Below are 17,942 nucleotides of genomic sequence, written 5' to 3'. Positions count from 1 at the left end.
GACAGTCATGAATACAGCAAAAGCTTCTAACACGAGATCTATGCATCATCGGCTCATCGTTGTAGCAACTTCGTTGTAGCACATGATCGCACACTTTTCTTGCTTTGCGCTATTGTTTAGTAGTGACCCACTTTTTTTTTAAATAACATTCGTGAGGTAAAAACTTGTAAGGAACTACGTAACAAAAAATTTAAAGATTTTCATATTTACAATGACACTTAGTCCTATGATTTTCTCCATTTCAGAATAACCCAGTTACAAAGAAAGAAAAGACTAAATTTTTTCATGATATAATGCACAATTTACTTACATTCCATTAACTTTGCAAAATTTATTTTTAACAAATATATATATATATATATATATATATATATATATATATATAAAATATCAAAGGTAAAAAGCTATTAGGAATAATAAGCCTAATATAATTTTGCTTTCGGAACAATTGATCTACATATATTGACAAGTAAAGCTAGTATATTTTTCTTTTATGCTTGGTATATACTCGTGTGTCCTGAAAATATTGTAGTCATGTTCTTGTTTTTCTTTGTGCGTGACAAAATCGTTAATACCGACACGGCGTATTTTACTGGCTTTAATGAATTTGTATTTGCTTCCGAGGTAGTAAATGACATTGTTTGACAAAAGGGGAAAAAGCGACAGGGAATCGATCGGCTACAAACTGTTTGCTTCTCGTTGTCAACGTTTACAGAAACAACTCAATGCATATACACTGGTCGATAAGCATATATTTATAACTTGCAGTCTCGAACTAAAAGCAATCAGTGCATATTATAATATATATATGATTATATAAATTTAAATTACAAAATAATGTGAATTTCTTTATGTATTAAAACTTTAACAAATTCCATAAATAAGAATAGAAAGAAAAGAAAAAAAGAAGACAATTTGATTTACTTAAGAATGGAATATGATATACAATAATTATTTTATCATAAATATCAATAATGTTTAAATGCCAATGCTTATCTCAAAAATTATATTTTATAAAGAAAAATTGCGCAAATAAAACCACGAACTACCGCAGAAATAAATTTTACATATGACAGTCGTCAAAATACAAAATTCTAAAGTCAAAAATTCTAATGCAAATTCGATATTGGCGGTTTCGTTTGGCACAAAGAGACCCATGTTTGTACGCAATTCGACCGTGTGTAAACTATCTTCCAACCGGTCAACAACTGGTCAACTCGATTATAAACAAACGGTTATAACAAACAAATATATTTATAGCAAAACGATCGGCCATCGCCGATCGGCCACCAGCACTGTATCTTTGTCAAACCGGGCGACATTTTCGGGCCATCCGGTATATCGGGTAAGCTCCGCGGACGGGGACCCGTCGTTACCGAGATGCAAACGTGCTATTAAAAGACGAACCACCGGCTTTCCACATTGGCCGCGAAGTGTTCGCGCGCCTCGTCTGAAAATAAAGTGCGTTCTCGCCCCGAGTCGCGAGACGCGTCCGTCGTAATAACTTATAAACGACCAAGGCGTAGACAAAGACGAATACTCGAGCGATGATCGAGCGATAACGCTGTTATGACAAGAAATCTTGCTACTTATGAATGAATCACGTGAGTAAAAATAGTATACATAATATTTTTTTATGGTAGTTAAAATTAAATAGACAGAAAATTAAAATAACGATATGAAATTAAACGATATGAAATTAGAATATCTATTCATTTATATGTAGATAGAGAAAGATGGTAGGTATATAGATAGATATTTGTAATAAATAAATATGATACTTTATGTGTGTGCAGTTGTACGTGTTCATTATTGGTACTGGGTTTGTTATAGGTAACATATATTTTATACGGTAATTAAAACATCTAGTAGTATTGTTGATATGATACAACGTTCACAAGAGATGAGAATCGCGTTGCCATGAAGAAGGGTTCTAATACTCGAGCGTTTTAAGCGCACTTGCAGCTATTTCTGAATTAATCGATATACAGAGTGTCCCAGAAACGGCGAGAATTTCTGCCGAGAAAAGAGAACTTGCTATTTACGAATCAATCAAGTGCAATAAAGCTTAACTGACCTGAACTCTCTAATTGTCTCTGAATTAATCGATATGTAAGGTATGCCACAGAAGATCAGAATTTTCACTATTAGAACGAATTCTACCTTGTGAGGTTTGATTTAAGAATACGGATAAAAATTATTAAATATTATTTTATTTACTAATGATTAAAATGTATTATATAAAAAAATATTTTGATATACTTATGATGACATATTCTTTAACATAGTATTTTATTATAAGCCTAAATATAATTTAATTGGATATGATATGTCTTTCCTTTATCATAATATCTTTTTATAAAATAAATGAAATAGTTTTTATGGATAAACATAACATAATTGTCACAATCACAAAAGTATAATTCTGTACTTATCCTTTGTTTAAACTCATTCGTTCTATATATATTAATTAGTTACATAAAGATGCTGTAAAGTTTAGAGATGGAAGAGTAGATTAATTCGAAATAGACTGGCATCTGTCTACTTAACTACTAACAAGTGGATTTAATATCAAGTCGAAGTAATCCAAAGCTGTACATGAACGCGCATCTGTACTTCCATTTACATACATTATCTCAGCATTTATATAAACAGCGAGGAAAAAAGAGATTCGCGTCCTCCAAACCAATAATAGTAATATGTCAATTTCAAAGCAGTAATAACGATTTGTTCTTTGCGATCTCGTGATGTCGAAAGATAATTGAAAACAATCAAAACTTTTGAATAGAAACTTAGAGGAAAATAATTTTAAATAAGAATAGTTTATTTTTTGTTAAACTTGAAACACGTAAATACTTATCATTTGTTTATAACTTGATATAACATTAATTATCATTATATTAATTAATTAAGTAATAAGAAAAATATTATCGTGTAAATAATCATGTCAATTAATTTCATTTGTTACAAAATTAGAGCTGTAAAATTAAATAATTAATTATGCTATTTCTCGCAAATTTTCTTTAAAAATATCAAAATGTTAAATCACACAATTATTCATCAAAATATGTCAATGTTAAAACTTGTTTAAACATTTTTATTAAGTTTTGTTTCTTAACACAGAAAAGTAGCTCTTATATAATAATATTAATCTAATTTTATATTGGCAGTTATCAGATTATATGGATCAAGTAAAAATCGAGTGGAACATATAAATCATCACTGGCTACTCTAATTTCATCTGCCAGTTGCCTAACTTCAAAGTGCTATAAGCTCTGCCACGTAAAGTTCCTGATTAATCGGGTAATGCGGTCTGCCACGGAAAGACGATTTCAACATCAATGTCGGCGATCTATCATGCTCTAATTGCAAGTTCAGGGAGTTCAGCAAATGTGGATCCCAACTAATATCATAGTTTGAGAAAAAGATTGCAATTTTCATCAATTGCTGTCGTAAAGTTCATTCGAAATTTAATCATTGCATTTTTCTAAAAAAAACTCTAATGCACTCTGTGATCTATAAAAAAAATGTACTTAAACTTTATAAAAGAAAGATAATTTTTGCCTATCTGTAAATCTATTTAAAAAAGTATAAAACTGTTTGGATCTATATAAAAAAATAATTTAAAAGTTTCTAATTCGAGAATAAATAATTTCTTTAAAAAGAAAAACTTCTTCTAATTGAATGGTACGATAAAAGCTTTATTGGAATACTATCACAAAGTAGTCGTAATAAAAGACAAAGGCACTTTTGAAAACAGATTTACAATAAGATATTTTATATAAGATATTTTTTATTTCCAATATTATATTCTTGATACAATATAAATACCTTAAAATATTTCAAAATATTAATGTAATAAATATATAGAAATTGTGAAAAGAAGCTATTCCTTTAATAAATAATGCATATGTTTAAAACATTTTATATATAACAAATTAATATTAATTTGATTAAACTTTTTATTGTAAACGTGTAAACTACTACTAATCCTGATTATTTTAAAATCCTGAAAATGTAATTAAATATGAATATGATACTATTTTAAATTTCTTTAAATATACTTATATTAAATATGCTTTAAACTTAGGAATTTGTTTTCATCAAAATCCAGTTTAAATTAAGATTCTAAATTTATTAGATTATTTGAAGATATCATAATAAATTCAAAAATATACAAAATTACAAACAATAAAAATAATCTTTCTAACAAATGTAGAATTAAAGTAAGTTGTTGTTTAATATAAAATCTCTTGTAAAAGATAGAGCACTTTTAATTTTCACTACCCTGCGTTGTATTGACAATACTATATCAACGTCAACATCGATCTGTGATCGTTAAAAGATCCATCAACCGTGTTGCTTGATTGACAGTAACACGATGATCTTATCAGCTTCGATTTCGTATCAAACTCACTGCAAACGTGAGACTAGATCCTACATATATCAGTTACGCCATTGTGCGATCAACGTTTTAACGACGATGTAATAACCCACCCATTCTACCAGTTTGATCGCCAAAGAGCAGGCCAGTAATGGATAACAGAATGCGAGCAGATTAGAGTTACGTGCTCCAGAATTCAAATAGTTTCGTGAGCTCCCATTTCAATTCGTCATCGATTAAGTTATCCAATTATGTAATTGTTCCCGTAAATCGATACACAATGTTTCACGAAAGAGAGATACATATGTGTTTGGATTTTATTATGACACCAAATAAGCATAAAATCATGGATAAATTTTTTTATCCATGATTTTATGCTTATCGCGATGTAAGCTTCAATAAATAAATATTTGTAAATTACAAAAATAATACTTTATACTTGAGACCATTTAATCTATTTATACGAGATGGATTTTATACTAATTGTATTTTGTAAATATATATTTTTTTATATCTCTAGAAAGGCCAGTCAGCAATCTTTCACATTAAGTATAGAAAAATTGTATCTCCGCCACTGATCAAAATCGCATGACTCTCTCAAATTTTTTTGCTGCGCAGTAAGTTATTTAAAGACAGGTGCATCGGACTACGTTTTCACTACGTTATTTCCGGATGCGGAGAATCGCTGCCGTCGCCGTCGTCGTTAAATTAAAATCGCGCACCAGATGCGCATCGCGATGCCAAATGCCGGTACGGAGTCAACGGCGAAGAATTTAAGTGATACGCGTGAAGCCACAATAGCACACTTCATTCGTCATCAGTGAAACAGCCGCGCTATTATGAATGAGGATTATACGGACGATGCACTTCTCCGTGAATGCGTGAATTTCCTACGTTCACAACGTAAATAAAATGAACGAGATATTTCTTGAAACAAATGTGACATCTATTCATCAACTGGTAATGCTAATTTAACTTGTGCTTAAAATTTGAATAGATGTTTTTCGATATAAATGATTTCTGTTTTGATTGTATCAGTTAGATATTAATTTAGATATAGATGAAGAAAAAAGCGATAATTTGTTGCGATATTTGTAGTTGTGATAATTTTAATTCTAGGAATGATAAACACACGATGCTTAAATATATGTTTAATTTATAATAATATAATTTATAATTTATAATAATACGCGAGATTATGCATAAATACACTTTAGAGTTAAAATATTCTCTGTTCATTATACACACATTGTTTGTATCTATATAATTAAATAATTTTCACAGTTTTCACTCCTTTGTATCAATAAAATAATATGACAAATAATTAATGTTTAATGAATAATCATTGCATATATTAAGTTTTTTATGCATCTTTATCAACTAGATATTTAATAAAATAAATAACATGTAAAGGATTAAATTATGCACTCACTGCATAATTGGTCCGCTATTGCTCGATTTTTCAAAAATTTCCTCTCCCTCTTAAATTTCTTTGATTTCTCATTACATATTTCGCGAATACGATTAATTAATTCTCTATTTATTAATACACTAGAACGTGATTATCACACACGTGATATTTTACAAAACATTCCCGTACGACAATTGTTAAATTTTCATGAAAAATAACCGCACAATAAAAAATAAATCATTTTTCATTACAAAGAGTAGAAATTCATTAATTGTGCAAATTAATAGACGTTATTCGATCTACGAAAAAAATGATCGCATTGTTCGTAGTACTCATCACGAGGAATGACAACGCGACGACGCACAGAGCGATTCATTCTGCTATCTCATAGTCTAGCACTAGAGGCTTTGTGCATGAATGATAACACTGCGATCTTGTATAAACAATAGCGTACTATACGCTACAATACGATCACCAAGGCCGAGTGCCAGGCGTGCGTTACTATCTCGTTATTATCAAACATTTTTTTTTTTCATATTAGTTTATATTTTAAATTAATTGCTCATATAAATCGTAAATATGACTATACACTTGCACATTTAAAAATTAGAAAGAATAAAATTATTTTTATTCTGTCGAATTATTTTTAATCTGTCGAAAAATTTTAAGCGCGATAAAGTTGCTCGTTTACAATAACAAATAGTTCGCAATATTTGTTGCGAAGAATGATAACGTGACGATATGCAGAACGATTCGCTCTGTTACCTTTCTATTCAAAATTCAGTACACGAATAATAACATGGTGACATTGTATAAACAATAACGCGCAATACGCCAGAAGGAACAAACACCAAAGCCGCGAAATATTCAACGAATTTTGAAATAAAAAGCTGAATATTCTATTCCTTGCTTTGTAAATAATGCTTTTTAAATAAATTTAAATAAAAAAATTATTATTGCATATTTTACACTTTGCTTTGCAAACTTATTAACATACAGTTTAAAATAACAATTAATTTCACCCGATGACAATCAATTAAAAAAAATATTTTTAAATAAAATTGTTATTTGAATCTGAATTTTGATGAAAAAATTTACTTCAATTTGATTTAAAAATATAACAAACATATATATTACTTATAAAAAATTTGAAATATTCAACGAGAATTATTTAATATTATTTTTTTAATATCAAAATAAATAACTATTATTATTAATTTTATTTAGAAAAATTATTAAAATTGTTATTTAATGTTTAAGTAATCGTTTACTTCTCAATTCAAATGCATTAAAGTATTGTAAGAGATTTGAAAACAACATTGCTCATATGTTGATTTCTCAAAAATCAATTGCTGAACCGCGAGAAATAAATTTAGACTATTTCTTGAAGGCCATCTGATTCATCGATTAAAACGCGATTGCGAATATGACGTAACGAATACCAAATTGACTCTCAAAATTTATTTATAAAATCGTATTGTGCCTCAAAATTGTTTTCTGCGAAGTCATTTAATAAAAACACGACAAATACAAGTCCAAAATTTCTATACGACTAGTGAGAACGTTTATATTAAATATAGCATAGTTATCACATTTCATAATTATGCGAGTGCTAAAACTGTAACACCGTTTGATAACAATCATATTTAAACGTTACAGTCATATAGTGTCAGTATAATACTTTTAACATCTGTGAAGCATCTATAATTAAAATTCTGGTACACCACATACTTTATCTTTTATAACATGATTTGAGTACCAATGCCTATCGCGCTACTCACGCATCGTATAAAGAAACTTTTACGGCTCCTACAATTTATTAGTAGCGAGCGTTGATGGTGTAAGTCGTAAAAACCGTAGGAGAGAAGCAGAACTTTTACATTTTATCTGCGGTAACTTCATCGTCTAAAACCCTTTCCACGGATATTTTAACTCTTCCGGCCAGTTCGAAAATTCATGCATTCCGACTTTCTAGTATGATCATGATGAAGTCCAGAACTCACATTTTAGCTTGTTAATGATACGGTTAAGACAAATACAAAAAGACATAAATCGTCTGAAGATAATAAGTGAAGTTAATTAAAATTTCAAAAAAAAAGAGTAGGTTAAAAAAATAGGATGTTAAAAAATATGGAGTAATTTTAATATCGTCGTCCATAAATTGTGTTAATGTTAGCAAGTTTCAATTTCTTTATCTTTGTGTAACGAAATCTCAACGTTGCTCGACGAAAAAAAATATTTCGTGGATTTGTGCGGCCTCTTGATGGTGGGACGGTTAATGAAGTAATAATTTAACCTTAACTATAATTAATCAAATAACAGAGAAGACTTCGAAAAGACGTTTTATCTCCGAAATGAGCTTTCTCGGAAAGTAAATCCTGAGGGAAATTCTTCTTTGCAGAATAACTTTGAAACAACCTTGAAAGCTCGCACTTTCTATCAAGAGAGAAATATCAGACTTTCTTAAATTGTGTGGACAACATCGATGTGTATTAAATTATAACTTTTCGCTAATATCAAATATATTTAATAGAGACACATACAATGCACCCGCTTTTTCTTTGTTAACGAGAAAGAAATGTTCAATTTTTGTGAAAAAAAATATTTCACAATAATTAAAATAAAAAAATATCCCAAGTAATTACATCCTCATAAAAGAATTGTAATGGAAGAGGAAAAAAATAATTGTGTAAAAAAATAAAAAAGAGAAACGGAGAATGATACATTTATCGCGGCAAAAGAAAGCAGCAGCAAAAGGAATTATTTTTTCGTATATAAAGTAAAAAAATAATAAAATCAAATCTTATTACGTGGTGGCAAAAAGACGCTAAATTAATTTGAGATGAGAAAGCCTCGATGGATTACACGGGGATGGATTACACAGTAAAGTACTAATAAACGAATAAACGAACGACCCATCGACGTTGCGCCACGTCGCGATTTAGTATATATATTAATACATCTAGATTATATTACGTACATACGTATCGTCGAATGCGATTTAACAATCCTTGGCAAACGACCAAGAGATTCTAGAGAAATCCGAAGGCGCGGGCTGTACTTGGAGGTGGTCCCTATACCGATTTCCTGAAAACACTTTAATGACACGCGATGTTAGCACCGCGTTTCAACTCAAGTCAAATAAACAGATTCAATTCTAACTGCGACGAAGGTCGAGATTGCGTTAGCATCACTACATTGTACGGCTTTCGACATATATCCATTAAATCCTTGTGATAAAAATATCAATTCCACAAAATTCTCATTGAAACAACCAATAATAATAAACGATCCCTAATCTTTCTCAGAAAAAATACACTCTCGGTATAATTGTAATCGAATCGTTTGAATCAAGCTATTTTTCGCAACATTTTAATTAAAAAATATTTTCTAAAATATTTTATACATAACATATCGTTAAGAAAATTATAACCAGAGAACCTGCATAGCATTTAATGCAATTAACTTGATGAAATGTGGCGCTTATTTTTAATCCGCATCACCTCGTTTATATAATTGTTACTTCCAGAGAGCTTAGCACCGACTTAATAACATACACTCCGTGTTTTTCCCGAATTACGGATATAGCAGCATAATCTTGTAATTTATAATCGGCCATCTGAGTTCATACGATGGCGTGTGCCATGCGACGGTATTAACCGAAAGCACGCAATAAGATTAGCAAGAGCAATTAAGATCTTTTCACGGTCGTTAGTTACTTTTGCACTTTAATTAAATTAGTGTTCCGCTCTCATTAACTTTACGAGCTATGACATGTATTGCATAGGATGATTGGCTTAACGCAAAACTTTTAGATAAGATAAGAAATGAGCAGTATGTCAGTATGGGAAATAAATATTTAAGTAGTAATTTTTAGAAAATTTTGTTGTGTGTATGGGGAGTATAAATTACAGTTATTATATTATAAGTCGTTATATTATAAGTCGCGTGATTCTTTTTGACGGTCACGATTAATATCCGTTCCGTAATTCCGTACACGCGCGAGATTTCACCACACAGGAACTTCTTAATTACCCAAACTTGAGCAATTAGCACGTATATTAATTGCATTGCGTGTTTTCGATTCAACGGCCGTTTAACACACGCTAACACGTCCTGAACAGAAACTTGCAAAAAACAATAATTATTTAATGCCTTACAATTACAATAGTAATAGTAATATGTTCTATGGAAATAAATAAAAGAAATTATATTTTATAATAAATGAGATTTAATTAAAAGAGAAAAATTAATTCGACTTTTTTTCAATCTTATGCTCTTATTGCTCGTTTATAAAAATGTATGAAAAAAAGTTATTTTTTTATATTTATTTATATATAACACATCGATGTTATGCTCAAGTGTAATAAATTCTAGATTCATTTAAATGTCAAAGTTCCTCAAATTCTCGCTCTTAGATACAATAATCCAATATTAGACTATATTGCTGTTTACATATATATTCATATTCCCTACTACGAATAGATTTGTTGATTATGATATAGCTGAATAACTTTCAGCAATAACATTGCTAAGTCATACAATGGAGAAATACAAACTATCCTAGTATATATCCACTTATTGATCTTATGTGGCATTACTTAAGGAATACTTTTATAATAAAAATACGTATCAAAAAATATAAAATGTATATCAAACACATTATTAAAATCTTCCAAATTATCTAATAGTCCTATAGAAAAATATCAAAGTTCGCAGTGTTAAAAATTAATACATAGAATAAGATTAAATTGAAAGAATATTTTGATTTTACGCTCGCTACTTCGCTAGTGAGTGCATACTGCACTTAAACCAATTGAAACATATAAGAAATTACCATTGAAAAACATTTTCGTAACAAAAAAATTACAATCAACTAATACATCGCGAACCACTTCTATCGCGGCGATTATCTGCGATGAGGGACCGATTGGACCGTAAACCGTAAAAGAGGCTAATGAGAAAGGATAATTATGTTTGAGGGAGTCGGGTCGATTCGTGGGCGAGTAACCGTTAAATGTCACGCCCGGCGAGTGAAGATATTATTTTTAGTCGGCCACTATCGGCGCTGGAAACGGCGACACGATAACCGCTTTAAAGCGATATTGGACGAGCGTGAAAAATTGTCGCAGAATTGGACTCGAAATCCTGGGTCGATGAGATTCCATCGATTTCTTTTTTTCGTAAAGCACAAATAGATTGGCAATTGTTTCAACCGCCAGCTTTCTCCCGTTCTTTCCCATTCACAAGCAAATAAATAATGACATTTGAAATTAATGAGAAAAATAAATAATTAAACAAAATTAATTTAGCTTAAAACATTGAAATTATCAGATATTACTTTTTTGTATAAAATTTGTAAAAATATCAATTACAAAAAATATAAAATTAAAATTATTTTAAAATTATTTTATTAGAAGATTGTAACAATTTCGTAATTTATATTTTTATTTAACAGAGATTATACTTTAATTTTGATATTAGATAACAAAAATTAAGAAACACATTGTTAAAAATCATAAAAACGATAATTAAATATATCATTTAATGTCAACTTGCGTTTGACGTTAATGACGCAGGGTAGAATTACATGAAGAACGCGAAGGAAAAAACAGAGGAGAAGTAATGAAGAAGAGAATTTCTGTCAAATGCAACCTAAGGCTTTACCAGAACTTAACACCGTAATCCAGAAGAGCGCGTTAGCGCCGAGCAACTGGGTCACTCTATGGACAAACTGACTTATTTCAAACTCGAAAGTTTCTCCGAATCATATATCTTGCATATATACCCCCTCAAAGTAAGTAATTGCATCGAAAATATGGTCGATTATGTCGCTCGCAGATTCACCTCGGCCTAACGTACTTGAAATTCAATTCAGTCAATTTCATGCTCTCTGTGCACTTAACTAAATTTTAATAGAAATGATAATTTAAATATTTAAACGAGTATTATTTCAATGATGCTTCACCTTTAATAAATATCATTAATACACGTTTTTCTTTCTTAATTCTAGCTTTGAATTGCGTTGTCTATTGATGTTATAAATAAGATAAAAGCAAAACAATATATCAAAGGTTTGCAAAAGTTACGCTGAAACTTTTTGCAGAAGCTACTGCTATAGCTCATAACAATTCTTGCGTATGCTAATTTTGCGCAAAAGAAACAGCGTGTCAAATCGCAGCGTTTATTTCTCAAAAACGACGGAGCGTATTTTAACGAGAAAGATCATTTCTCCGTGCTCAAAATCGAAGTTACGAAATCCTTTATTCAAAGCATCGACTCATCGCTGCCAATTTTTCTTTCCTCATGATGTGACCCCGCCCAAACCGGCCTTGTACATGGCCTCGGTCGGACAGATCGATAGAGACATAGATGCCGGAAGGCCATGAAAAGATTCTATGGGAAGAGAAGAGCCAACAATAAACAATGAGCTAACGCAAAAAAAAAAAGATAGATCCGTCGCACCGCAGAAACTGAACGTGGTAGATTTGTTGTCGAATTTAATCAGCGAATTGACGAAATAAAAATCTGTTATTTTATCCTCAAATAACGTAAATCAATATGAAAGTCATTTGATATTGATTATGTAATCGTATAAATATAAAAGCTATTCTTTGATTTTGTATCAAAAGTTAATGTGTATATGTATACATATATGTATATATGTATATATATATATATATATATATATATATATATATATCTGTGTGTGTGTGTGTGTGTGTGTGTGTGTGTGTATGTATGTATGTATGTATGTATGTATGTATGTATGTATGTATGTATGTATGTATGTATGTATGTATATATGTATGTATGTATGTATGTATATATGTATGTATGTATGTATGTATGTATGTATGTATGTATGTATGTATATATGTATGTATGTATGTATGTATATATGTATGTATGTATGTATATATTAACAACTTAAAAATATATCAGATGTATGCATCATAAAATTGAAATCGATATTAATCTATATTTTCTGATTAAGAAAAAATGTAACAAATAAAATATATTCTTTAATGTATAAACTAATCTTACATATGATATTTACACTAATATTTACAAAGCAAACGAAAACAAGATAGAATTAAAGTTTAAATTGCTTGATTCTGTTTACGGTTTCTTTATCCGAATCATTTAATGTTATTGCGATCTTAAAACTGTAAGTTATAATAGTTTTATAATTTTTTTCATACTCAACCATGAAAATTAAAAATTCTTACTCAATTAAAATCAGTATAAATTCACAAAATGAGCCAAACTGAAGTAAAATTTGTTGATGGGAGATTAATGTGTAACTAAATTATATAAATAAAAAATAAGACAGTGCTCAATAAAAAGAAAAACAGTTTCGTTACATTTTCAAAATGACCTATCCGTTCAAAGGAAAGTGCGGAACCAACGACTTTTATCTCTTTTCAGTACTTTTCTCTTTTCCATTAACAATCAGCAGCGAGATGTAAGTAACGTAGCCGAGGCAATGCATTTTCGCGGAGTTAATGAATTCTACGGAGCGTTAACGCGAAGACCAAGAAAAACCAGACTTTTTTTTCAACTGGCATTCTTTTTTTTAGTCGTGCAATCCATTACGTGCAATCCATCCTGCTTGCGCGTTTCATGAATTACAAATCGGACCTTGTTAACACTGATGCTTGTTCGGGAACTAGATGCCACCGACATACGGCTCGGCGAGGCTGCGGAAATCATTTTTCAACGTTTCGCACTAATGACAAACGACGAGAATCGCGCACGAAAATCATTGATTTTTCTGTCCACGGTCCTTTGTTCAACGAAGCTTGATGTAAACTTGAGAGGAAAGTATTCAATCTCGAAGAATACTAGAACATTTTGAAAATCCTAAACATATCACATATTTTATCACGTAGTAAGAGAACAATTGAAAATTTTGAAAATTCAGGAATTGTATGTTTTATGATTGGAGCCTTAGATAATTTAAATTTCTAATTATTTCACAATGCATGCATGTCAAATAAATCTTAAATAGATCTCAAATTTTTAAAATCCAAATATTATACTAATAAAATTTATTTTGATATACTGTTAAAACTTAGTTTGATGATTAAATAAAAATTCAATTTTGTAGTTCAATTTTTTAGTTGTATAATTCAATAAAGTATTTTTATAATAATGTTTCTAAAATAAAGTTTGACTATGTAAAATGTATGCATAAAATATTCTATTTATATTATCCAAAATTTATAAGGAATTTAAAATCAATGAATCTTATATTTGTATGACCCTTGTAATACCTAAATGTATTTTTGCCTTTGCGAATTCGAAAGTATGAATCACATGTTTTTTTCGTCAACAAGATATGGGGGTTTCTCATTGAACAAAAAATACGATAGATATTTTCAAGGTTTTTCAAGGAGGGTGCGAGATACAGAAAAAGGGAAATATGGAAGGCAAGAGAAAACGAGATTGGATATTGGAGTCGAAACTGTGGAGGCCTTATATTTCCGGAAATTCAACGCGAGAAGTTTATCCGAGCTGTGGAAAATAGCGTCGAAGACTAAAACGGAAATACGGCTCGAAAATGGCCTCTAGATGATCTCTGCCAATCTTCAATAGAATACGCCGAATTGTCGCAAAATTCGAAAAAATAAAAATCATAAATATATTATTTAATTATTTTTCAAAATATTAAAATGCTTTTATGTTTAAAAAAAAATTATCAAAATCTTTATTTTGTGTAAAAACAAATTTAATAGATTTTCATAAATGCATAAATTATTATTAAATATTTACTTTTAAATTATACAAATATCACACACACACACACACACACACACACACACACACACACACACACACACACACACACACACAAAACACAATCAACATCAATACTCATATCTTTTATAAAACCTATTTAAGATGTAAAAGACAGTTTACATTAGAATATATCATTATAACGATTTATTGTCAATTAAGAAAAATTACGAAAAAGAATTATAAATATTCTTAATATTTAAATACTTAATTAGAAAATAATTTACAAATTGCAATTTGTGCTGTTTAATATAAAACGGAATGAAGCAAATGTAATTATTCATTCATTGATCTAGTTGCGGTTGATCAATATAAAATAAAAATTCCGAATTGACATAAAACATTACACAATGTATGTCAGTAATTTCGATCTCGCCTCGAAGGAATCGTTGCGAAAACGCACGATTAATCACGCTGTGGGAAGAAGAGCAAAAGGGACAGATCGGTTTAATAATGCTTCAAGTTTTACTAGGATACTATAACAAAGTGTTTCCTCGGTAAGATTCACGTTTATCACATGATATAAAATCAAAATCAATCTTGTGAAAAGTGCACAAAACGTTTGATAAAACGTGAAAAATGATCAACGCATTTCGAAATTCACAATTGAAGGACCATGATAAAATACCAATATATTTTATATTTATCAATGCTTCTCAATTAAATAAATTATAAAATATGTATGAAATCATTATTTAATTTATATTTAATAATTAAAAAAATATTTTTTCCAAAATTAGTTGAATAATTTTAAATTGTTTATATTTTATTGATAACAATAAAATGCAATATTTTTTATGTATTTCTATATTTTTACTATTGTACTATACTAGTTTTAAAAAAAAATTCTCAGTTCTTTTTTAATTAAAACTTTAAATGAACCACACTAGCTAACCACTCAATTCCTATCATTGTGTTCCATCTCTATTAACCCAACCAAATACAATCGTTTTAACTGCATGTACTTACAACATTTTTAAAGCGAGAGAATTAAAGAACGTCAATTCAAAGCTAATGAGAAAACAGTATTGCGTTGGCGAAAAAGATTGATAGAAAAATAATCTGTTAATCTCATTGTTATTTACTCACATAACTGCAATTTTATCCGTATGAATACATTGATTTATTTAGTGTAAAGAGACATATTTATTTCTCCACAATAATACAATTGTATTTTTTATGAAAAAATATAAATATTTTAATAAAACTTTTGCTTAAAACTAATTAAGAGCTATATCATTAACATTTCTTTACGTATTTTGTATTTGTTAAATAAATATTAATTTATATTTTAATATAACAATTAAAAAATAATTAAAAGTATATAAACTTTATGTTATAATATATAAGTATAGCAAAATATTAAATATAAAATAAATAAATGTTTGTGAAATGTTTTGTGCAACATTATATTAACAACACACAGTATTTTTGTTTGAAGTGTATTTTTTACATATAAGTGATATTATTAATATAATTATTGATTTTGTAATCTTATAAATTCGTTTACAATTTATCTCATATTCGCTAAAGAATTCACAATAATAATTCCAAACTTTACTTATATTAATAATTCAACGAGTTTAAAATGTAATCAGGATGTACAAATTTGGTTTCTCAAAGTTTCACAAAACCAACTGTACACGAGGCGATGAACTTCGATAATCGTACCGTCTGCATAATTTGGCAACAATTCGGCAAGTGCAGCCAATTAGACGAATAATATACTACAGAACGATCCAATGCGTAGTTCAGAACGCGATGAACAAAGGAGAAATTAGCCACGAGAAGTTATCAGCAAGTTATCGAGATTTCATATCTCGTTTCGTTTTTGACGCGTTTTGCGCTGCTAATTTGTCATAAAATACATTCACTCTTCAGCGATTAAAACGGCAAATGAAATATTCGTTCGATAAATCAATTGCAATAATATTCCTCTTTAATGTGCGATATATTTCATTAGATTGTGTCGATACGAGTACAGGTGCGAATAATTAATATCTGATTATAATCGCTCGCCACGTTACACTCAAATAATTTCATTATGAATATCATGTAATGAATATACTACGTAATACATAATGAATATCACGTAAGAAAAATTATGTCACTTTTAATGTTAATTTTGAAAATTCTATGAATCATAATTGTATGCGATACATTTAATTTATGTACATTGAAAATAATGTCGTACGTAAAAATACTATGTAAAAATACGTAGAAAGTTAAAAAAATAAAAAGCAAAAGATTAGAGAAAACAATGGTTTGTTACAGTTTGTAATCTTCTTTTTAATTGAATCTGCGACCGACTCGGCATACTCTGCAGTTTTCACGCTACGTAGCGAAAAGAGGAAGAAAGACAGAGAAAGAGAGAGAGAGAGAGAGAGAGAGAGAGAGAGAGAGAGAGAAAGAGAGAGAGAATTTCATAGAAAGCACATTCAGACTAAGGAAAAAGCACGCATTATCGTGGCTGGGAAGTCTGTGTTTTGGCGATACGCCAATCAGGCTTTCCCGGCACGGCAAAGTGTTTGTCGATGCCTGCAATCCCTCCTCTTCGTTATCCCTATACTACCTTTCGACCTATTTTTCCACTCTTAAGGTATGCATCAACGCTTTAAAGCCATCTCGTGTTAAACTTCGCGTGAACGAATCTTCGATACCGCTTCGTTCAAGTTTTTAATCCCCGGAAAAAATCTTTAAGAGCAACGCCGCGCCGGGTTAATTTTATATGATAGCACAATTCACTTTGATCATCGTAGCTTTTTATGCGCTGCGTAGCTTAACCAAGAAAAACTATGCATTTCTTCGAGACTCTTTATTATTTATAAGAAAAGCAGAATGATCAAACCTAAAATTAATGTAAAATTAATTTGAGTTCATATTCATTTGCAACTTATTAAATGCAAATATACAAACATTTATAAACTAATGAAGTACTTTAAACACAAGAAATATATTAGCTTATTAGCTTTTTTTTTCAATTAATTACAATTTAACGAATTTAAATTGTTTTTATTTAAGAATTTAAAGTGTTAAAAGATCCATCTTATTTAAACATCAAGAAAATTCTCGACTGTCAAAAATATTTTAATTAACACAAGATTTAACATGATTTTGAAAAGAATAAAATAAATATTTCACAAAATTTAATCGATATTTATAGTAATGCCATTTTTCATGTTGCAAAACTTCAAGCATATTCAAACAGATTCAACTTGAAATAAAAATTTCACCAAAAAATTTCGCCATATTTTACATTATATTGTCTCGTAATTTTGTCCTTTCATTCTCGTGGATTCTCCTTTTATGATCCCTGAGGATCACTACTGTGTATCACTAACGTAG

General features: G+C 29.6%; 1 protein-coding gene and 1 long non-coding RNA gene across 8 annotated transcripts in view; one reads left to right on the top strand and one right to left on the bottom strand.

Moving 5' to 3' along the window:
- Shal (potassium voltage-gated channel protein Shal) overlaps positions 1-17,942 on the bottom strand; it is a 107,736-nt gene that overhangs the window by 79,709 nt on the left and 10,085 nt on the right. The window lies entirely within an intron of this gene.
- On the top strand, positions 406-12,244 carry LOC105425781 (uncharacterized). Its single transcript, XR_016138622.1, has 2 exons — positions 406-2,117; positions 3,171-12,244. It is a non-coding gene; the product is annotated as an uncharacterized LOC105425781 (long non-coding RNA).

The sequence above is a fragment of the Pogonomyrmex barbatus genome, unplaced genomic scaffold (assembly GCF_055798465.1).
Source record: "Pogonomyrmex barbatus isolate J1 unplaced genomic scaffold, ASM5579846v1 scaffold16, whole genome shotgun sequence".
NCBI lineage: Eukaryota > Metazoa > Arthropoda > Insecta > Hymenoptera > Formicidae > Pogonomyrmex > Pogonomyrmex barbatus.
This window is presented reverse-complemented; position numbering and strand designations above follow the sequence as displayed.